Here is a 24418-nt window from a genome sequence, read left to right as displayed (position 1 = left end):
TATGGATTAGTGTAATAAACTGTAATTTTATAAATCAATAAAACTGTAGTAACAAGATTGCACTGTAATGTTCTACTTTTAAATATTGGCATAGAAAGGAACGAAAATTGCCATTTGTGTAAGCACGTATGTGACTTATGAGAAGCGAAATTAGCTGAAAATAAATTAACAGGGTTATCATTAGTCACCTTTATATTCAGTTTCTCTCATATATATTTTTAAAAGTCTACATAATGCTACAACCGTGACACGCACCTTTACTTCAAAAAGAGCACCCTTCTTGTCTGTAGAAATTATTTATGCACTTCCTTTCAGTAGCAGTAATGTTGTCTACCTCGGAAAAAGGCACAGCCAAGGATAATGAATTAAATATACACAGAGGATACCTGCAGAAGCTGCCACGCACCAGCCACCTCATGCCTTCCTATGTGAAGTAGCTATGGAAAAGCAGCACATGGATGAAGATGACTGCATGCAAATGTGCACAGCTGTACTACATACTATGGACCAAGGTGTGGGGTTGAATTCCTTCTAACACCAGATGTTTAAAACATACTTTTTAGTTGACGATGCATTGAGTGCCACGGTTTGGAGGTACAGCTGTGATGGGTTGATAGTTGGACTGGATGGTCTCAACAACAAGCTGAGTGTGCTGGCTTTCCACAAACACTATGGGGTTTTGTGAACATGATGCAATCTTTTTCACCCACAATAAAGTGCTGGGGGAATTTCTCAATTTAGTGGAAGATGCGCAGTGAACAAGAACACAGGAACCAGCTTTACCTTGGATTTTTAGATAGAAAAATAATCAAAACTTCTTGGGGCAATATATGTGACTACTGAAACCGAAGAAATAACAGAAACCAATAGCAGAAGCTACCATTAGCCATGTAAGTGTATATCTGTCTCACAGTGAGATGAGCAGCAGATCTTTCCAGAAGCAAGACTGTCTGCTTGTTCTTACAACAGCACAACTACACAAGCTGTCACAAATATCAGAAGGGAAAGCTTACATCTTTCCTTTAAAACTTGGGTACTAAAGCAATGTATTCTCCACAAAACAAGGGATCCTATTGTCTACATTACTTCAAGGCTTCAGACTTGTGCTGTGAACAAACGCTGGAGTTAAGCATCCAGTAAACTGAGTATCCAACATAAAACAAACACCTGCAGTATTTCAATTCCATTTTGATTCATGAAGAGTATTTGCTTTTGACACCCACATACATATGTGCGCATAAAACCATGAAAAGAAGTTGTGTGCTTTAAATCCACAGCAATAATTAGATTATGTGATGTCTAATTGCTCAGTTGCTTCAATAAGGACCGCTCACCACCCTTGCTATTTGTCTTCAGAGCCTGTTTGTATTGCCAAGATAAAGTACGACAGAATGTGGAACATCTCTGCTTGGCTGTGATATAAAACTCTTTCTGTTGACTTTCACTGCTCTTCTAGCAGACCTTCAATTTGCAGTTTGAAGTGCCAATAAAACAGCTCACCTACCAGCATGTGCCCTTAACTAGATCAGTTCATTAGCCCAATCTCTGTAAAATTCCACCACAGAAAGTCACGAAAAACTTACACATTTATCACTGAGACATTGGCTGAACTTTGTTTCAGTGACCACACGCCCTGATCATGAAAGAAAGACCCAAAGAGGAGTGTTTTGTTTGTTTTACAAGACGAACACCATTCCATCACACCACACACTAGTTATTCAAGGCATTCTTTTCCCCTACAACATCCAATGGAGATACAATCACCACGGTATACTTTTCCCCGTAGCCCAGAGCTGTGAAATGCTTTAAACCTAATAGACTCCCAGCTGTGATAACCTCATTGCACTCTTAGAAAAACACCAGTCTCTGATGGCCCTGCAATTTTTGCCAAGGCAGAAGTTTGCCCTCTCATCACCCCTATGTTCAGACAGGTCTTGTACCCAGACCAATCCTCCTAACCTGTGCTGGTAGTTATACAGCTTCATAGCCAACACTAAGTATCAGATACAGCAAGAAGCATGAAGATGACAGAAACGTGTGGTTATGCGTCCATGTGGATGCACTTACTGTGAAACTCAAAGGAAAGACTAGAACAGACAGAAAATCTACCCAACATTACGCCCATCTAGGCACTATTCCCTATAGATTCTGTCCCTTAATTTTACCTGTTCTTAACTGCTACCATTATGTTTTTCCTTGGTGGCTCTGTATGCATAGCACGCTTTAGTTCTTCACCATCGCTAATGCTTCAGCTGGTTGAAAAGATCCTGGTTCACTCCCTGCAATGCTGTGATTAGGTAACTGCTCAGGATGCTGAAAAAATGCCAAGCATTTAGGAGTTGATTGGTGTTTGAGTTTAGAATTCGTCCCTGTTGATAACTGGGAGCATTAAAACAAAAAAGAAAACAAATACATTAATTCTAATTCTTTTATTACCTCACTGAAGTAAAAACCATTAGAATAGTTTATTATTCGCAATTGCCTCGCTGTAAATTCCACACCGCCAGCTCTCATGCAGCACAATCTTATTAATCCTTACAGCTCTGGAAGAACTGTAGGATCCTTGAGAAAACCTGACTTAGAATGCATGCTCCTCACTTCTAATTACAACCCCCTATCCCACCTTGACACAGGAAGCCCACTGGTTAGTCAGCTGTCTGTCCTGATACAGAGAACAAATGCACACTTCTCCATTCGTATGGTTTCCTCCTGGTTGTTTTCAGTGGTATGGAAGCAATGAAAGCCTCACCTACTAATGCTGTCATTACGTCCATGTTTGATAGGATGTGTGCCCACAGAATGCTGGACATCACCTTTCTAAAGCCAAGAACCCCCCCCTATAAAATACTCCAGCACCTAAACTGGGCACAGTGACACAGCATTTGGCTCTAACAGGCTTCGCTTCATTTCATCTGATTACTTCTCATTATATCTTCCCTCTGCTAAACATCCCTGCGTAGGCGTCTTGAGCTCTGCCTTCACACAAAACAATCATCACATTACACACTTTGCCATTTCGTTATCTTCTTGCAAATCACTTTCCACGAGTGTCCCCAGTCTAAATGCCACGTTAAGCTCTGCCAGTTTGCCCTGCTGGCTCCTGGAGCTGGGCTGCCAGCAGCCCTGCCCTCACCGCGGTCATTCCTGACTACCTGGAGGTCCCCAGCACCACTGGTTGGGATCCAACCTAAACAGACAGCACACAGCTATTATCCTCAACCTTCTGTCTGGCAACAACAAAAACAAGCTGCTCCTCGTCCTGTCTTCAGCTCCTGACACACAGAGCATCACCAGCTCTGGAAAACCACAAGTACTTTTGCAGCTTAGACACGGTCAGTGGAGGACATCGTCATCTGGGGTGTCAAGAAGACGGCGTGCCCAGAAATCCGCTGCCTCACACCACTAGATAAGCACATCCCTGGAAAATGACTGCTTGAAAACAGTCAGATCTGAGCTTTAAAAAATGCCATAATGAGATTTTCTCTCCAATCCCGATACGTTCCTTGACTTAGAGGACAGTCGAGTGATTATTGGAGACAGAGTGCTTTTCTTCAGGACAAGGATGTCACACAGCAGATAAGACCGTATCAAAAAAATAAAGTTTAAACCTAAACTCCTGTGCTCGTATTCAAAGTGAGGCATTATCCTGTGACAACTGTGTTCAGCCCTTCAGATGACTGATGCGGTTGAAACCACTCTGCCAGATGGATGCTGGCACAGAACCTAATGGCACTTGCTGCAAATCACCTGCTTTGTTTCAAGCACACAGGTGCACATAATGGCTTCAAGGCTTTTTTCTGTGCATTGCACTAAGCAAAACTTGGGTTTTTTGCAGATCTCCCTCTGCAACTGCAGGATGGTGGGAGGCAGAGCCCAGAGGACGTGACACAAAACAATCACACGCACCAGAAATAAAATATACAACAGAATAAACTGCCAACACCCACCATAAAATCTAAGCAGCTCCCACTTGTCTGGGTATTTGCCTTGAAAACTCCTATGAGATGAGAAGATGGACCTGTGCCCACTTTGTAGATGGGATGCAGAGCCACAGAGTAAGCAAAACTAAGAAGCAAAAGAGCAGAAGGTCACTTGTGTCCCACGAGGCTGTGGTTAGCAGACAGCCTTTGGGGGCCAACAGCATTCTGTGCTCTGTGATGCTGATGTGCTGAGATAAAAGCGACAGCCCTCGGTGATGGCTTCATCAGAAGCAACTGCTGACTCAATGTTTAGGTGCAGCGGCAAGCGCTGTTTGTGTGCATACACTGAAAAACAACAGATGACTTCTAGAGCAAAACACATGGGTGAAATTCTCTCTGGAAGCAACATGGAAAAGCCAAAATAGCTGAAGTACATTTCCACAGTGACTGTGCAGTAAACTAGAGCTCTATATAGCCATCATCCATTATCCCATTTATTTTTAGCAATCTGAAGATTAATGATTGGAAGGTGCCAATGAAACAGCATTATGAGGAAATGTACATCCTTTGGAGAAACTGCCACTCGCTCCTTTCAGCACAATTCACACCTCAGCAAAAAATTGAGGTTTGAAACACTCACGATGGCACTTTCCCAACTGTGACTGCCATTTAAGTTATGCTTTCTGCTTTATAGATGAACGAATCACATTCATTATTATGCCATTATTTTTCAGTCTGTTTAGTCAAATTAGGCTACTTCTACAGGCTAAGGGGAAAATGAAACTACTTAACATGCTTAACATCTGTTTGGGGGGAAAAAAAACCCACAGAGAGGGTAAAACTTTGCCAAGAGCAAAGTAATTTGTCCATTGTATGAATACCGTAGCCTTCTTTTATTGGTGCAGCTCTCATCTAACAGGAACATCATTTGAGACAGGTGAAGGCTGTAAGCAATATGTTTGGTCACCACAGCTCTGGGACATTCTCCAAAACACATAAGAATAAGAAATAATTAACCCCTGTGCTTCCTTGGAGCCACCCAATGTGGCTGAAACCTCAAGACCTGCGGCATGGAAGACATCTCCCACCCTCTCGTCTCTTTCCAGCCTCCACCAGAGGGCCAAAGCCCATCTCCTGGATCATTTTGCTCAATGAGAATCTCATTTATTATTGAAAACAACAGAAACTTGACCTTCCCTGGAGACTTTTACAGAAGTTCAGACTGTAGGTGAATCTGTCCACCCTGCATAATGCAAGTCAATTCCTCTCCAAGTAAAGCAGCACTCCAAGTGAGTGAGGATGGCAGGATTCAACCTTTTGTGCATAATTAATGCAAGCATCGATCTGAAGAAGCTCAGATTCCAAATTCTTCTGCAAGATAAATGCATGGGGACGACCTCACACACTTTTAAACAGTTTCACTTTGAGAAGGCTGCTTTGATTAACAAGAGCCTTGCTACCCCAAACCAGACACTTTCCATGGTGTATGTGTTGGTGTCATTCAGCAGAAATGGTTGACAGTAAACAAGGCCAGCTGTGACTCTTGCCTGTCACACATCAAGATACAACAACCCTCAAGGACAAATAAGTGATTTCCTGGGCTATTCTCAACTTGGTGTGTGTAAGCAAATCCCATTAGTGTCAATGGGAGTTATGCAGGTGGCTAGGAGATGTCAGCAATTAAAGCTCAAGTGCTGAAGACATCCACAGGCTATATGATGTATTGTTCCACAATGCTTAGATTATACTCCTTATTGTTTGGGAAATCGTGGCTACCTAACTACTACAGAGTTACCACGATGTATGAATCTACAAGTATTAATGAATTAATGCAGACTGGTGTACAGGTCAGCCAGGTAGCAACGGTCCCAACATTTATACAATCAAATTTATCAACCTGCTCATTCTCAGACAGAGTTACAGCACCATAAGCGAAGAATCCAAGCTGGCAACTACATTTGGTCCCAATGACCAGTCTCTTGGAAACCATGAAGGACAGAGAACAGCCCTCCCTGTCACTCCCTTCAGGGATGATGCCTACACAGGGTAACTCTTGCCAAGAGGCACAGGAATGGAGCAAATCACCTCCACCAAGGTCTCCTCTTTAAGTCTTTAAATCACAAGAACTGACAACACTGTAATCATGCAGTAAAAAATTCAGGAAGGAGGCAGAGTTGCTCTAAATTATGTCGGAGTTGTAGTAAAGTGTGCTGGTAGAATAGGATTATTATTTTTTTAAATGCATCCAAGCCAACTCATTCATCTATTTTGAGAGTCTCTCTTAAAAGCAGTTTTTACAAAGGGCACGGCTACATTGCAGTCACTCGAGGACAAAGCTCAGCAGCCAAATACTTATGGATTTCTTAAGGCAGGTGCTGCAGTTTGCCAAGAGCAAGAGCTTGTGCAACCCAGTTATGAGCAACGCAACTTCAAACCCAGCCACAACTCTTTATACATCAGTGATACCACACAGTCCCCTACACATACAGGCTTATAAAAACTCACATTGCAAAGTAAAGGTTTAAAAGCCAGCAACACTAAGCTCCCCATCTTCAGGTGCCACTACCTCCCCTGTCCCCACACACATCACATCTCCTGCATCTGGCTCAATCTCACACCGCTTCAGGCAGCACACAGCTTGGCAGCCCTCAGCAGCTGCACTTGGATTTAAACAATACTAACTAATTTAAAATGATGTTCTGTATAACCTTGGAAACAGCTGTGTGTGATGATCGTGGTCCAGGCAGATAAGTGCTGGGAAATGATGACTGAAAAAACATGTTTAGAGAAACAGGGATGCATTAAATGAAAAGCAATGTCTGCATTGTTCTGTTCTGAGCTTTGTGCAGAGCTGTAGTTCACTACATTAGCATCTCTCTGAGACCTGGCTGGGATCATGCACAAAGATTAAAGAGCAGAGCATGTCCTCTCATGCTGGGTTCACACCTCAGGAGAGCAGAGAATGCTGTGGTTATGCTCTTCACTTCTTGGGAAAAGAGCACCTTCATCACACACCAAGAGCTTCCTATGGCAAGTTTCTAATTCATCTGCAATGCAGACCCTCCCTCACTTTGCACACCTCTGCCTGCTCCTCAGGATGATTTTGGGAGCACTGAATTTGTGCAACACATGTTAGGGCTATTTCACAGGGCTCGCACATCTCCTACAGCCCATTCTCAGGAGCAGAGAGTATATCGTAGGATATCCAAGCATTACAGACCTGACAGCACCATTTTCCTTTTTATGAAGGTCTCACAGACAGCCTCCTGTCCTTGCCTCTCCCCTCGTGCACCTCTCATAGGGAAGACAAATACATAATACTCAATTACCCTGATAAAATTACAGTCTTCCACTGCTCGGCATGTTTCACCTCTTCAGCTCAAGGAAAACAAGAAAGACATGGTTGGCTGCACAAGCGTAGCTTCCCATAAACATACAAATAAGAAACAATGTTGTGAAATAGGAATGCATTACCCCATCAAAGCTCTGCTGACATGTAGTCTGGGCTTCATTATCACCTCTGGAGTTCAGAGCACCGTTTTATAATTAGAAATGTGTCAAAACTTGGGCAGAGCACTGCAGCCATCACTGCTCTGCTGGCCTGAGGCTGATAACCAGCAGAACAGGAGGCAGAGTTGTTAGAGACCAAGTCCCACCCTCTTCTCCGGCTTGAAAAAGACCATACTGAACGTTACAAAGAGCACCAGGCTGGTTCATACCTCTGAGACCCAAGGGATATAGGCAAATGTCAAGTTCTGCTCATCATTCTTGTTGCTGTAAATGGGGCTGGGGGTAACGGGAGGGAGAGGGCAGTCTACAGTGAGAAAAAGGCCACTACAAAATTAAGGAAAACCAACCATGAAAAGCTGACCTTTGCAAGACAGACTGAGGTGCCAAGTACCATCCTCATAACCAGTTATATATATATATATATATATAAAAGATCCAATACAACTGTAATATTAGATTGTTAACTGTGTATAACCAAACATTTCCTGGAGTAGCACAGCTGTGCAGGAGCCATTCTTCACCCTCAGTAAATAGTCCCAACGTCTTGGCACAGTCCCTACATTTTTAAAGCTGGAATCCACATCCATTTTTTTCCCCACTGTTGCAACAATCTGCAAATCCTTCTGAGTTTGTGCACTATTGACCACTCTACAGCCATTCCAGACCTTCACTTCAGACCTTAAAATATCTGCAAGACTATAATTGACCAACACCAGTCATAAGCTTTCTAAATGGGAGAGAAATGCTCACTGCTTTATGCTCAAAACCTGCAGGCTGCTGCATACCATCCAACTCACAACACGCAAGGCAATGCTACCTTAAAACTGCCTCAGTAACCTGCAAAAAAGGCCTTAAAACCACTGCTATTACGTGGAAAAGAGCCTCATAAAACTGTTTCAGCCAGTAATTTTTTGTTTGAATAGAGGTATGCTCTGCTACCCCTCCTTCTCTTTATACTTTATGTTTTCCTGTACCCCTTCTTTTACCAAAGCTCATTTTAAAAATATCTACACCCTGAATTTCCCACAGGATGATAATTACCTCTAAAAACACCTGTTCATTCGATAACAGAAAGTTCCAACTGCAACACTGTGATCGGCTCTAACCGCTATTAATAAACGCCTAATGAACGTTGATAAGATTAATAGACCATTCCGAAAATGTCTCACTTTACAGCATCACGTCCAAATCAGCAGCAACTGCAGCACAGCCCCAACCCCTGGGCACCAACCAGTCCCATTTCCTTCCCTCCCTTCTTCAAAACCACCCCGCCGCCATTCACCCACTGCAGGGAGGGGGGGTCAGTGAATGGGTGCAAGCTTTCTGGTTGGTTTCCCATTGGTTGGACGCCCCAAGGCATTTCCAATTTAATACGTATTTCTTTTTAAAGTTAGTGGGATTGAAATAAATCCATACTGTTTGCCAATTTCCAGCTTACGTAATCAAAGTCAACTGTGCATTCATAAATACCTCCCCACTCTGCAAGCTGATCTGACAGCAGCGTGGGGGTGAAATGTAGCAAGGGAAAAATAATCTCCTGCGGTACTGTCTTGATTTACCCAGGAAAATAAAATGCCTTCGGTTTATAATGGCTTAGTAATGAAATAAACATTTTGAAACCCATAAAGGAACCTCAATAATCAGGTCTTTAAAAACTGCAGATACTGTGAAAGCAAAATAGAAAAAAAAAAAAAAAAGTAATAATAATGAAAGAGAAATATGCCTGAAATTAAGCGGAGAAAAATCACTAAGACACAGACATGGTGAAGTCCAGCAATGGGAGCACTGGGAGAAGGGGAGAAAATCCTTTTGGCAATCAAAGCTCACATAGCATCTGCAAAGCAAAGTTACTGCAGCTAGGGCTGTTCTCTCATGCAAAAGACCCAACTGGAGGTAGGCGTACCTCACTTTGTTACATACAGAGGAGTATATGGAGGTATCACAGTTTTAAAGCCTGTTGTCTGACAATCGAATCAGGCTCCCTGGTTAAACACAAATCTGCTGCTTCACTGTGCTGGGAGGTTCAGAAACCCCAGCATTTACATGGCTTAAAATGGCTGCATCAGTTCATGGCTTCTGTAACTTATCACGAGCACGGGAAAGGGGCCTCTTTCTGGCTATACACTACTTTAAATGTAACAAAGCCAATGTAATTAGTCCCACGAGTAACCCTCCAGTAACAGCATCAGCTCCCAGCACTTGTGAGCTGTATGCTAAGCAGTAATTATGCTACCAAGCTGTCAGAGCCTCCTTATCTGCATGCAAATGAGTTCATATGCTATACATCTACCATAATGACAGTATTACAACAAGAATTTTATAATGAAGCCATCCTCTTTATAACAACATAGCACAATTACTTTATTAACAAGTTGCCTATCCATGTCTGTAACAGCTCCAAGTCAAACAGCCAAAACTTCCACCCCCTGCAGGGGAAGATCTCCTCCTCTCTCCCCATATCTTTTAATAAATGCAAAGAACAGGATTTTTGGAACTACCCCTGTACTGCTTCATTGTTCCTGGAGAAGCACTGCACCAAAAGCCATTAAGCACGGATAGGTGAATAAATAATCCCGTAATGCTCGGAAAGGTTAGGAGATGAAACAGTGATAATCAAATCAGCAGCTGTGTGCTCCCCACCCCAACATCAATCAGTGAGCACTGCGGCCAAATGGCAGCGGGAGGGGACAAGGCCTCACTGTGACACAATGAGATGCCAAGAGAAGGAAACATGAGGTGAAAGAAAAGCTCCAACAAATAAATATTTACGGGCAACTTTCAAGCAAAGCCTTCATTTTTAGCTCTATTTCTAATCTTGCAGCTTGCACCACCACAGGGCAGTGGTGCTTTGGGGCACTCCAGCCCTGTTGCAAGTGTATGCCCCAAAGGCAGGCAGTGCCTCCCAAGGTAATCAGGGAAGGTGATCAATATCAGAGGAATATCAATTCGAAGCCCTTAATTCACTCATACAAGCTGACAGAGATTATTTCCATTCTGACCAGCGGGTTACTTCTCAAAGTCTACGTGGGGATGAGGCAGTTGTGCTTTATGAAAAAAGGAAAAAAAACCCTAACATTTCCCTTTCTCGTGTTTTATTTCCCCAAGCACCAGAAAGGTGTGGAAAGGTCTCAGCCAAAGTTTGAGCACTACTTTGTTCTTCATGTAAATCACCTCTTTCATCAATGATCATAAAGGTATTTCTAAGCAGGACTGATGTTTCAAAGCCACGAGGAGGCAGGTGTGAATTACCATGGACAGCACAAAGATACTCAAACACTGAGCAAACCCAATTCTTCTTTTAAAACCTGTACTTACAGCTCCAGTGTAGCTCTAATCAGTACTGACACCACAGTGTATAAAACAACAAACAAAAGGCCTAGGAAAAGGCACGGAGCAACGCCGCCTTCTCTTCTACAAAAGCATGTTTTGTTTTTGTTAGCATAACCCGTAGTTTGCCAGGCTTCTGTGAGATCAAATATTTGATCAATTCATGAAAGGGATGAAATTATGTGTTTGCCTGAGGGAAGTAGGGTCACTGGATTTCATGACCCCGGAGTTTATTCCGCCACTTGGTTCCCATGAGAAAACTACTAAATTACCCTTTTCCTTTGGGAGAATGAGAAACAATCAGAATCTATCACAGTCCTCCCGCAGCTACTAACAAGATCTTCTGTAGCCTTTGACACCACCCCATGAAATAAAGCAACACAAGCCATCTTATTAGCGCTCAGCCTGCACCTACAAATGGGCTGCACTCTCAGGGCACTCAGTTCTGCAATGAGCAGCTCAGTCCCATCAGCTGGAAATCTCCCCACTCTGCTCAGTGTCCATAAAGGCACTGTCACAGCTCCAGCAGGGCTTGGGTGGAGTAGTGAAGGTTGCAACCATCTCACCCAACATCTTCATCCGATCCTTTGGATTTCCCATCCAACCCCCTCTCCATCAGCACAAAACTGCACAGGTTTTTTAGTCATGTTGCTGCATTCCCCAGCAGCACCCTCACCAGTGCTATGAGCCCCAGGCTGTGGTTTGGCAGCTGAGTTCCCATTGCCTACTTATATTTTTGTCACATTACTTGGGAGAGATTCTGCCATCAGCACAGTAATCTGCTGCAAAATAAAAACACACGGAAATCACCTGCAAGGTGTGCTATTTTAGATGGGACTGCTAATGTAGGTCAAGTTTTCCGTTCTCCTCTGGGCTGCATGTATTTATTAAGAAACATCTTACCAATTCTGAATTTTGAATCCATGCACCATTGTCTTTTAGAGGAAAAAAAATCACATCAGCACATACTATCCCTCCTCTCTGATTTCAGTGACTCAACTTGCAGACACAGATTTTGGGAGATATTCAAGAAAGTGGAAATCATTCTATTGCACTTAAAAAAAAGAAAAAGAAAAAAAAGAAGTCACATTTGATGGTGAAAACCCACCGAAGGCTTTTGGGAATCAGATGGGGACCACTTCTCGATCCTGTTACAATTCTGGCTGCCCAACCTGGTGATTCCTCTTCCTGAAGCCCATTTCTGCTCTAGGAGCCAAACCACGAAGAATGTAACAGCTTTCCTTGCAGCTCTGGCATTTCCTCTCCCTCACTGTAGCAGTCTTGACCCTATCTGGGAAACTGTAGTAGCAGAGTCAGTCTGCAGCAATACAGCACAGCCACCTCGATAAACTGAAACACCACAGTGACCTTGTTTCCAGTATGTTTGAATATGCTTCATGCGTGCATGACCCATATATATAATACAGGGTTTGATCTTTTCTTTTCCCCCCCTCCCTTAAGCAATTGAGATTGCTACTGCACCTGAGCAAAGTTTAATCATCACAGTATTTTAATTTTGTAATTAAAAATGGCTGCACTTCACAAAGGAGAGAACTGACAAGGGATAAAGTAATTTATTCACTCCTCCTTCCCTCACCTAGATATTAAATACTTTACAAAAGACCATCAGCAAGAAACTCAATTTGTAGACACTAACAACCTTGGCAGTGTCCTTTGTAGCACAGAACAGCTGTTCAGTTGATGGGCACCTTGTCCCAGCAGGGAACACTTGAGCCTTTTCCATTGTAAATGTTTCTGTTTTCTGCTTTTCAAGCACTCTTGCTTTGTGTTCAGCTTGCAAGAGAACCCTGTACGGAAATATTGCCACCAAGACCATAAGGACTGTTAACCTGGAAAATGGCTCCGCTCCACCGTTTGTTTCATCTAAAGTGTATTTAAATTCCAACAAGCAATTATATTGCAGGTTTTTCAAACATTAAAGGAATAAACACAAACATTCAGCCAGTGCAAGGTCATGCAGAAGATGACAGGAAAGACAGAGCCTGTCATCTGGTTTTGGGATCCCACTTCTGAAGTCTTTGGAACACTGGACTGCTTGTTTGGTAGAAATCTGGGAGGTGGAAATAATGGTTTGGCTCTTGTTTATAACCTCACGTGCAGGGAGTGTTAATACAGCAGGTTATTGCCTCAGTTGCACAAAGAACTAAACGCCAACGCTTCGGGAAGATGGAAAAGCACCACTTTGCTTTGTAATTAAAAACAACGTGGAAAAGTGCCAAGGCTGAAAGGTAGAGAAAATCCTAATCTCCCTCAAGCAGAAGGAATGAAAAAGCCCAGTGAGGGCAGAAAACCTCTTTCTACCTTTGCTTCTGCTGCTTCAGAGATTATAGACTGATACTCTAAAATTGCTGGGAGTCCAAGCAGTGGTGAGAACACCAAAGCAGAATCTATTAGCTCCTCTGTCTATTAAACATTAATTAATTAGAGACCTAACTAAGTCAATATATGCCTCTCTCTGTTACATACTGCTATTTCATGTTCAGGAATATGCACTAGCAACCCATTTCCACCCCTCTGCCTTTAGCAGCACTTCCACATCCTCCAATACTCCATTCTTTCCTGCTTACACTCATGCTGATACACATCCACGGTGAGACTCCATCTTAATAAAGATAGACACACTGCACTGGAATGTATTTCTGCACTGATACAGAAACTCAACAGAAAAATATCAATTTTTTAACACATTTTAAAGTGTGACAGCGTCCAATTCTGATTGCATAGTCCCTGTCAAGCCTACAGGGCTCATGGGATAGGAAAAAATTTCCGCGCTTCACTAATATACAGCTCTTGTTTCTCCAGCAATTTAGAAAACTTATTTTTTAAGCACTCAACAGCTTTGCTTCTAGGAAAGCTGTGCAAATCCACACCACCCTGCCCTCAGCTCTGGCAGCACACTGAGCTCTGCGAAGAGGAAAAAGGACTTCCCAGAGCCACCTCTGTGATCAAGAATATTAAGAACGTCACATTAAAGATTAATTTGTGGGTAGAGAGCAGGAGAGAATTTTTCTTTTCAAGCAGATGTCACCAGTTCAAAGTCCAGCTGAGATGCCGAGTTCAAATCTATACTGAGATTGTATCTCAGTTATCACAGCTGCATACCTGCTATGGAATTCACATACACACATTTTGCTCTACATAAAGATATTTAGCACAGAGAGGCAGCTCTTCCTTGGAAGCCAAATTCATACAATGCACCTTTAAAGTCACTTCTTTATGTGCTTGGCTATCTATTAATTCCTGTTAGTAAAGGAAGTTGTTGCAAACATGAGTTCTGGCTTGGCAAGTGTTGCAATGCTCCTCAAAAAGCTGCAGCAGAACGCCAAAATAGCTATTCAGGAGCAGCTTGGCTCCTGGAATCAATGCAGAGAGATGTCCCGTGGTCATGCATAATTCACCCACCATTTGCCTCCATGAAGACAAAGACCAGGAGGAGAATAAAGACCCGCAGCACATCCGGTGGTAGAGCTGAGCTCGCAGGCTCTGGGAGCTGACCCAAGGGTGCTCCCCTGCTGCCTGCCCCAGCTGCTCTGCCATTCGGCAGCACTGGGCACCTCGGCACAGACCTTGGCACCACATCCTCTGCTCTAACTTCTCCCCCATATGTTCTCTTGAAAAGGCGTTTTAAGACCAAAGGATGAGCCAAAAACCTGGCGGGAATTTTGATGGTTCCCAGCGTGGAAGGTCTCACACGGCATCCCGGTTTCTGCAATAGCAGCAAATGGGGCAGTGAGCCACCACTGTGTCTTTACTAGAACTAAAGAAACCTCCATTCAGAATTCCAATGAGAATTTCCACTACGCATAGGCCAGGTTTTCTTTCATTTTTTCTCTTCCTCCCTCCCTGAGGTTTAAAGAGATCCCTCCTCAAAGAGATCTCATGTAGGACACAACCCTATTCTGAATGCTATTATTCCTTGCAGCTTGGTATTTTCATGCTACAACTCTGGAAGGGTATCTATGAGAGATGCTGGTGAAGGTTATAACTGACATTCACTAGATAATCCGTGAACTACAAAACCCTTCTTTTGTGTTTCCCAGTTATTCCCAACATATAGTCCACCCAATGAGATGAACATACAAACCAGGCAGTGCACATTTTCACCATAAATCACTCACTTCCCCTTCATTATGTTTTGCATAGTTCCTACCATTTCATTTCTGGACAAAATCATGACTAGTTACTGTCTGCCTTAAGAAACTAAACTACCAGCAATGTTTCCACAGGGACCATCTAAAATGAATTTCTAATAATGCATAGGTTAGAAGGTTTTCTTGTTCACCCCTTTCAGCATCCAGCATCTAAACTTTATGGCCCCAGTGATGCTGTGAAAGGCACATGTGCTTAATAACAAAACCTGTTAAGAAACACATCTTAAAACTGCTTGCTTAAATATAGAGCAGACATGAACTTAGGCAGCCACTTAAATGCAGAGGAGCAGGTTCTATTTATTGCTCCAGCAGCTAGCCTTACTGCAGGAATGACAGACACGGCAGATAAAGGCTCTTATCCCAGGCTGTTTTGTATACAGCACCTCATCAGTACTCTTCAGGCACTTCAATAAAGCAGGGATGTATTACTATCCCTATTTTACAGTAAAGGGAAAGCATCTCAAGGTCACAGCAGATGGTCAGAAACTCAGATCTGCAGCCACCACCTGTATACCTTAATTCCTGTGCTTTGTCCATTATTCACTCTATGTAAGAGCTCCACAGATTAAGGTTCTAATTCAACATTTTACTCACCTCTCTACAGAACTATGAGCATTCACAGCACTATCAACAATTGTGTTGACTTAGACCAGACTATACCACGCCCAAGTGCCCAACACTGATGGTCCATCTCTCTACCTCTCCCTGCACAAGAGACAGTGTTATGTTCACTTAAGCTTTGCAGGGAATACATACAGTCCCATTGGATGCCACTTAAACAGGTAGGTCAAGGAATTTCATGTCTTGGCTGCATAAGTTTAGGTAATGCTTGGTGAATCACAAGGTGGGAGTCACAAGAGCTGGACTCTGGAGCTGACACATACACACAAGTTTAAAACCACCCTTCACTTGGAAGGAAGAACATGAAGCAACACTGTGCAAGTTTGATAACATATATAGAACACATTCCTTGCATGGGAAGTGACACTAAAGACGTCCTGGCTGGAACACTGCTCCCCGCACCTCCATGTACCACAAAACATGGCTTGCAAGTCACACTGCCCCGTCACATCCATTTTGGCCAGACCAGCTGGAGATGGCAGCCTCCTCTGACCTCTAGAAGCAAAGGGAAGCCTCAGAGCACCTCTGATTACAGTTCTCCGCTTGAAACTTTCCTTGCAGTGACTGCTCTCCTTGTTTTCTGCAGGCTGCCATCATTTGTTCATCTTCACTGCCTTCCCAGCTCCTTCAGCAGGGCATTGGCCTGGTAGGACAGGAATATACCAGAGCTTCCAGCTGACTGCTTGGCTCTCCCTCCTCTGCCTCAGTTTGTTGCCTTGTTTTGTAAGGCAAAGACTAAAGAGTTCCTTTTTACAAAGCGCTCAGGCAGGCCGTGTGCTGTAAGCCTCATTTTTCAGAACATGTCAAATAACTCTGCTCCTGCTGGGTGCAAATGCATCAGCAATGGGCAGCAGGACTATGGGGCAGGAAGGGACACGGCATGGGGCTGCGTCCTGGGAGGTGGGCAACCACCACACATGGCCTTCTTTAGGCAAGGCAACCACCAGCCATGCCCTGCCAGAAGTGAGAGATGGAGCGGTAATGCTGAGGGATAACAACCTACAACACAAAAATAGCAGCAGCCTTAACACAAGCATCACTTGGAGGTCTATTTCCTACACACTTCCTTCTAAAACATGGGAGAGAAACAAATGAAATGAATAAGCAACAGCTTTCACCGAGAAAGCAACTAAAAATCAATTGTGCCAGACACTGCTGCCCAGACTGTCTTGCCTGTTTGGGTGGTGACAACGTGGAAGCAAAGCCTAAGCGCGTTCAGCACTACCTCCCATTTCCACGTGCAGAACCCCACGCTGACAGCACCACAGCGCGCAGAGGAAATGGCTGAGCTGTTCGCCTTCGCCAGGAATAATTGGGAAATAATGGAGCTACTGTTTGCATTTGCAATCAAGAGAAGTTCACGCACCACCAGCATCTACTGGAAGGGCTGTGCTGACAGCAGTGGATCCAGAGCGGAGCTTTTTTAAGAGTGCTGCACTGGGAAATAGTGGGTGAATTGAGCACAGGGCTCTCTAGAAACTGGTTTCTATCTTGCTGGCTATTTTTTCACAAGCAAAGAGACTACACAAAGGTATTTAAGTTACCACACCCAACCAGTCACAAATTCTGTGCTGTTTATTGAGGCTGGAGAGGACTGTCTCATGAGCCTGCAAACAACCTCACCATTCTAGAAGCAGCCATGCAGCCATCATGGCAGGCAACCTTACATCAGTGGGGTTTTCTTTCCTGTACTAAATTGTTCCCGACACGCTCTGCTTTGTCTGAGTGCTGTAATGCTTTTTTATTTTTTCCAAAAGCAAAATCCGTGTACCGTGGTGAAATAAAAGCATGGAAGCAAACACCTCCACAACGTGAGACATCCCCTCCTCAATGCTCTTTCTATGTTTCTAGTTGAAAAGCAGGTATCAGAGAAGGCTTGGGAAGAGCACAAGATCAAGACCTGATAACAATAGATAATGGGTTTGCAATCTTGGTTACAGATTTGCTGTTAAGATACCATAACACATTTTTAAGCAATTTGCTATCAATTTATTGAAACACTGGGGCTTCTTTGAGACTGCCACAGATTATTGTTTAAACCGCTATTTAAAAGTGCACTGATTCACAGCATGGATAATTCATCCTTATGCCATTACAGCACGTGTGCATATAGCTACACTGCAACTCGCTTTTAAGAAGTGATTTTGCATGCAAAGTCAATGCTCTTATTCATATCCTGACTGAGAACTGGACGCATCCACTCTCAAACAACAAACCTATATCTTACTGCATTGCTAAACAGTATTTCCAAACAAACATAACTGTTATTTTGACACTTGGATACCTCACACAACAATAAACAAAGTGGTTAATAAAGGCAAGAAGGCACGGCTCCATGCTTTGGGACACGCCAGACCGTCACCTTTTGGAAAGGGCCGGGTGGCTTCAGAGACAGGGAACAACCTCATTAAAGCTCTTCGTCTGTCTGGAGATTTGCTCATTTGTTCAGGCTGAGAGACGTTGTGTATTTTTTTTGCAAGGGATTAACAAAGAGAAGAGGAGCAGCGCTTTCTTGTGCAGGTTATTATTTTTAATAAGAAAAATAAATACTAATTAGAATACAAGCCGACAGCAGTCCCAGTGAAGAGGAAACGCTTTTCTCCCCCATCAAAAAGCAACTGGACTGCAGAGGCTGGATAGCAACGCAGCAGAAGGCCTCATTTAATTGATGGATACACTGGAAACCTTTGGCAGAAAGTGGTCAGTTTCAACTTTGAGCTCAGTAATGAGCTCTCAAGTTCTCTGTTTCACAGAGTGGGCCACAACATGACTTCATTTAGCTTTGTTTTATAATTACAAGCCCTGTTCTTTACTCTTTTCCCCCTGCTTAAATACAGTGTGTTTTTTTTTTTTTTTTCAAACCAATACCAGGAAGAAAAAAGGGAAGGAAAAAAAAGAGAAAGAAAGAATAAACTATTTTAATGAACTCATGCAAATAGAAGCCTGGTGAAATGAAATCACAGACCTAAGCAAAATACCACATTGAACACATTTGTAGGTTTTATGCAAAGCTCATCTAAATTTCAGTAATTCAACCTAATTTGGCAATCTGCACAATCAGTTTGCAAACTTCAACCACAGAATCTTAAGCATAAGCCTGGAAGGTCATTAACATTTGTATTTATCACACAGGCCACAATCCAGCAGAGTGCTGAAGTCTGTGTTCAAGTGTCCTAAGTGAGGTCTTAGCATACATGTGGCATCCAGGGGAGTATTAGGAGCTCTAATTACAGAGATAAGTCACTGATATGTTCAGATCACAAATTTTAACCTCGAACCAATCTGAAATCTCAAATCAGTGAAGCTCAAGGCCTGGAACCTTCCTCCAAAAGCCCAACATCTTTTCTCTCCAACACCATCTGAAAAACGTTCCCTGATCACAACCACTGCTCCATAGCTTTTCATCTCCACCCCTTCTCTTCTCCATGAGCCCCTATCTGCTCTTTCCCCCCTCACACAGAGGTGCAGACAGGTCCTTTTCCGTTCCCTATGCACCTGCTCTCCATCAAGCTGCACAAGAACTGGGTGTGCTTGCCATGCTCCAGGAGCATCAGGATGGTTATTGAAGGGCAGCTCTCCCATGCTCTTCCCAGCACATGTTCTGGCTGCGGTGAGGGCTATCTTTCATTTGTCTTCTCTTTCCTCAGCAACAAAATGAAGTGGGTCTTGGACTCATACAAATGTTCTTGCTGCGGATAGTTTAAAATACTTAGTAGGAATGAGAACTGTTTCTCATCCAACTCCACTCATTACTTTTTCTTTTTTTTTCTGAAGGCATCTCCTCAAAGAGAAGGCAAAGCATATTGTTCAAGGTGAAAACTGCCAGCATGAATTTGAATCAAAGTCTGCATCCATTTCAATGGGAAGCTTCACAGCATCTCAGCCACTTGCTCAAACACAGGAGGGTAAGCAGACTGTGCTGGCACCTCCAACCCTCTCCACACAACCACACCGCCACCAGAGCTGAAATATGGTTGTGTTTCAGCAACACAATTTTAAGTTGTAGGCATAGCCAAGATTTATTAAGGCAGAACTATGCTAGAGCACACACAAGTTCAGCTTCTCTCCATGTGTCCTCAGGAAATGTGCTAATTGCTCACAGCTCTAGCACAGATTTCCAATACATCTGCAAGACACAACAACGCACATGCTAGCACCAGGGGGAAGATCTGATTCTTGTACTACCTAAGACTATGCACACATTATCTGTATAATGCCTTTTCCCTTCCCAAGCTTCCCTTTCCCACCACATCTTTCCCAGTACTTGATCCCACGTACACATCACCAGCAGCATGGCAGGATTGAGCTCATCTGCTACATGGATCCCATGGATTTCTGGTCAGGATGAGGTGCCAGGGGACGCATGCAACCTTGTGCCATGACGACTAAATGGTGCAGCCCCACACCTCGAGACTTCACAAGTCCCACCTCTTCTTTCTGTATCTATGATCAGTCCCATACACACTGGATCAAACACTGATGCCCAAATTAAGTTCTGCATTTTTGTTGGCCTTCTTAAGCAAGAAGCAATGCTACTTAGCGCAGAACTGAGAGGAACAAGTTCCCGAATCAGGATGGCCTTACAAGGGATTCCTATTGCTCCTGGAATTCCTACAGCGCAGTCAGTTACAGGAAACTGCTTTCCTTTCGACACCTCTGCTCTCAAATTCTCTTCCCTTAGTCTGAGAGCATTTTATTTTGAATCAGGAGGAAATTTCAAACTTATTCATTCCCAAAACATTATATGAAAGTTGCAGTTGGGTGGAGGGAAGTCTATGCTGGAAGAAAGCCCAGAGCAGCTGTAAGCACACACGCCAAGCACAGCAGCATCACAGAGACCTAAGCAGCTCCTTATGAAGAATAAACCAGCTGAACCACACTGCACGTTCTGGACATGATGCTCTTATGACCATGAACCAAAGATAGTTTCTTCTAAAGCAAACTTTTCTCTTTGAGTGCACTGCAGTCCAAGTTCCCATACCATGATGGCTGATCCACCCCAGCCTTGTAGAGAAAGAGCTGTGGTGGTGGTAAAATGATTTGATATGGGAGATGACGCCAGACCTGAACTTCAAAGATACTCATGAGAGAAACTGCTCCTCACAAGCACAGCCACGAGGAAGATGAACCCCTGAAACAACTGGGTAAAGCTGCTTTGCAAACCATGGAGCAGCATGGTCACATCCAAGGGAACAGCACTCCTGCAGCTGTCAGCAACCTGGCTGTGCTGTACTCCCTGCAGCACTCCGTGCATGCTTGTGCTCCTCAGACTCCAAAGTCTGATCGTCAAACCTGATCCAAAATGCTCAGAGGCTCTTCCTTTCAACAGGGGCTGTCAAATGTCTATATTAATCACAGCTGACAAATATTTTCATTTAGGGACTTTGGAGGGGGCTACGTGCCTTGTTCCATATGAGGAGATGACAACTCAGACCTGAAGCGCCTGATTAATATTTTATGGTTGCCATCCACTGGGTACGCAGTGTGACGCTGGTACTCGCTTTGCTCGACGTTTGCTGCATCTCCAACACTTATTTGTGACAGTTTTGAGGAACAGCAGCTCAAGGAGGCTTCGTTCCAGCAGGACGGTGCTGACCGACCTCTCTTGTTGCCTCATGTAATTCAGAGGGAGCAACCATTAAACTGGATCTGAAAGTGCTTTTCAACTTTTAAAGGCGGGGAGGGGGGAAAGGCACTGCAGATTTACATATAGATAACATCTCGGAGAAGAATGATGCTGATTTCTCCTGCCTGGCATTCATTTTCCAAGGCAGCCTATCAGGGCAGCCAGCAGACAAGCCTGCAACAGTGCCCTGCTAAACGCACGCCCCTGTGTCAGTGCCAGCAGCTCGGTGCAAACGTTACAATGACATTAAAGCACAATGAGATCAGCGGGAAGACTGAACGGAAGCAAAATGTATCACCTTAAGCACAACCCCACCACCGAGCTCTGCCTTTGCACCGAGCTCCCTGATCTAACTTTGCAGCAACTTTTAACTGCACATTGCTCAAAAACTCCCATTCTCTCTTAGGAACACAAGCAGTGGTTGTTATGAACCCCATCCCGAGAAGGTATGTGTCACTGAAAGACCAGGGTATTTCTTGATCTCCAGTCTCTTGATGCAGCTTAATGCTAATGAAAGGAAACCATTTTTTTTTGCACACAGTGAAAGGGAACAGATGGTGTCACAGTTCTGCTGTGGAATTTAAGCAGAGTGACAACCTATACAGCAGATCATCACCATGGGTGAAGCTCTTTTCAGGCAGCAGCATGGAGGCTTTACTTATTTTTTTTTTTTACTTCTTGCTATTTAATCTGTTAAAAATCTTATTCCGTCCTTTTTGCTATGAAACCTAAGGAAACAGCAAAACCATCTCACTATCCTACAAAACCTCAGGAGACACACGATGACCAGAATGTTCAATGTACTGTGAAGGGACAGCTGAAATACAGCACCTCAAATTGCAAGCTGTGATTTTCCAATCATTCTATCCATCTCGACACCGGCTGCTGGAGAGCAAAGCAAGGCGGGCTTAAAAGAGACACTGTCAAGTTGAAAATCATTCCTCTGTCTGGAATCTGGTCCCCAATCTAATTATGCCTGCAACACAGATAATAGGGAGGGGAGGGAAGAGGTCTTTTTTTCCTCTTAATTAGTTTTTCATAGTTTTCTGTTTTACACTTTGGGTTGCCAATATACTTTGTGTGGTTCATGTCATTGCTTCCTTTCCAGGCTTACCTGCTTTTTTGTCCTAGGGACATACAATGGAGAAAAAGCAAACAAAAATCACAGCTTTGGAAATTTACCTAGAAATATGGAATTAAAAAGGGACTTTCACCATGTAGGTTTGTTGTTGATGTTGCTTATTACATTGTTAATTACACTTTCAGAACCTACTGCCAACCAAGTCAGACATTTGCTTCCATGTGCTTAGTCTACCGGATGTGTCTGAATGCCCACAAAGCATCCCCCTCTGGTGAGACAGACCACATGCAACTGGAAATGTCACCATTTTTAGTGTTTTCATTCCTTCAGATTCATCTTCTCTCAGCTTACATCAGCTGCCCGTGTGTACACTTTACATTCATAGCACTAAAAAGCAACAGATGATAGGTTCATCCCTTCCATCATTCACACTGAAGGAGCCGTTCTCTCCTCCACCAGAAAGAACCACCACCACCTCAGGCTGCTGGGAGGAGGAGGGAAGGCGGCTTCGAGACCTCCTGGAAAGGTCCAGACCTTCTCCATTCCCTGACACTTGAGAAAACATTGGCCTGATGACAACTCCAACAGGGTTAGACCATGCACTACCACAGGGCCTACCCTTAGCAGTTTTGCAGCTCTGAAGACACCTCTAAAAACTCAACATTCCTATGGGCACTTCAGTATTTGTAATATGCTCAATGCTCACAGTGGAGGGTCAGAAGCAAATTGCTCTACGAGGCTTAAGTTCGCAAAGCTGAGGAGCTGAGGTCCAGGGAAAGTGGAGCAAGATGAGCATGTCACACCAAGCACTCCAGGTATTATGTCCTCCTACATCTGTAAAGCAGCAAGCTCTTAAACTAAGGCACCATGTCAATGAGAAGCTCCACTCAATGCAGGCAATGGCCGGCCATAAACTTCCCATTACCCTCAGGAAAATAAACCTATGGAGATAAATTAATGCTTTCTTATCAAGACAACCCATAGCAATAGCACCTCCAGTAAGAGACCACAGGGACGGTTATCCCACAGCAGCAAACACTCCACTGCAACAGTGACAGTCTTTACAAGGAGACAAAGGTGCATTTGGGATGGAAGCACTTCAGGGATGGAAAGGTGGTAAATATTCACAGTGAGTGAAATCTAAACTCGCCACAGCCCTTCACAAGATGTAACCTGCTGATTAACATGTCTTGCAGGGAGGGACACGCCGCTCAGGTTAAGGAGGAATTTAACAAGGCATTTCTTAAAGGCATCGGGTAAAAGCACTGCTGCAGCAGAAACTCAACGGCTATCACAAGGCAAGTGTGAAGTGAAGATGCAGAAAGAGAAGCGATTGTCAGTAAATAGGGTTAATCCCTGCAGGTAATACCCATTCCATTAAACTGTGCAGCATTTTCCAGCCTGCGGATCCTCAATCCCATTTAGCGTCTCTCTCACGCTGCAAACAGACACGTCGGAGCTGCTCCCCCCCAAATTCTGCGAGGCTGTTTGTGCAGGCGGCAGCCAGCTAAGCCGAGGGCTGCTGGTGCTACCCCGGGAAGCTGCGGGGGGGTGGGGGGGGGAGCGGCACAAAAGCTCTCCGCACAAAAGGCCATCCCTTTTCATTCTAGTTTTTTTTTTCCCTTCACCGTTTTCTCCAGCTGAGCCGTAGCGTTATTCAATCAACACTTAAGAAATAGATGTAAATCTCCGGAGTGGGGGGGAGCACAGAGGAGAGAATGGTGGAGAGGATAACGTGGGCGAATGGCAAATTCAATACAACCACTGAGATTTGGAGGGTGAGCCTTCAGCTCTCACCTTCTCCCTATTCCCAACGAGCCCATCCCCAGCGCTCACAAAAAAACCATTACAGCCATCTCCCCATTTATTTCTTCCTCCCGGAGAAGATGCAAAGGGCCTGACACCGAAAGGACGGCCAGCATCCCTGCGTTCCCAGCGAGACCCGCACCGCGCACATAATCACACGAAAAACATGGCTGGCTGGTGCATCGACAGATGCAAAACGAGAAGCACCAGACTTAGCCTCATTTAGATCGCAGCAAAATTAAAATGGGGGAGGAGAAGGGGGGGAAAAATAAAGGAAGGGAAATAATAACTGTGCCTGCGGAACATGGCTGCACGATTTGCAAAGCCTCCCGAGCGGCAGCTTGCAGGGAGCAGT

The 24418-nt window shown here is 44.0% G+C and overlaps 1 protein-coding gene across 50 annotated transcripts in view; it reads right to left on the bottom strand.

Annotated features, from left to right (window-relative positions):
* Positions 1-24418, bottom strand: part of MAGI1 (membrane associated guanylate kinase, WW and PDZ domain containing 1) — a 284769-nt gene that overhangs the window by 86818 nt on the left and 173533 nt on the right. The window lies entirely within an intron of this gene.

This window comes from Coturnix japonica, chromosome 15 (genome assembly GCF_054131305.1).
Source record: "Coturnix japonica strain WE chromosome 15, WE-NBRP24, whole genome shotgun sequence".
NCBI lineage: Eukaryota > Metazoa > Chordata > Aves > Galliformes > Phasianidae > Coturnix > Coturnix japonica.
This window is presented reverse-complemented; position numbering and strand designations above follow the sequence as displayed.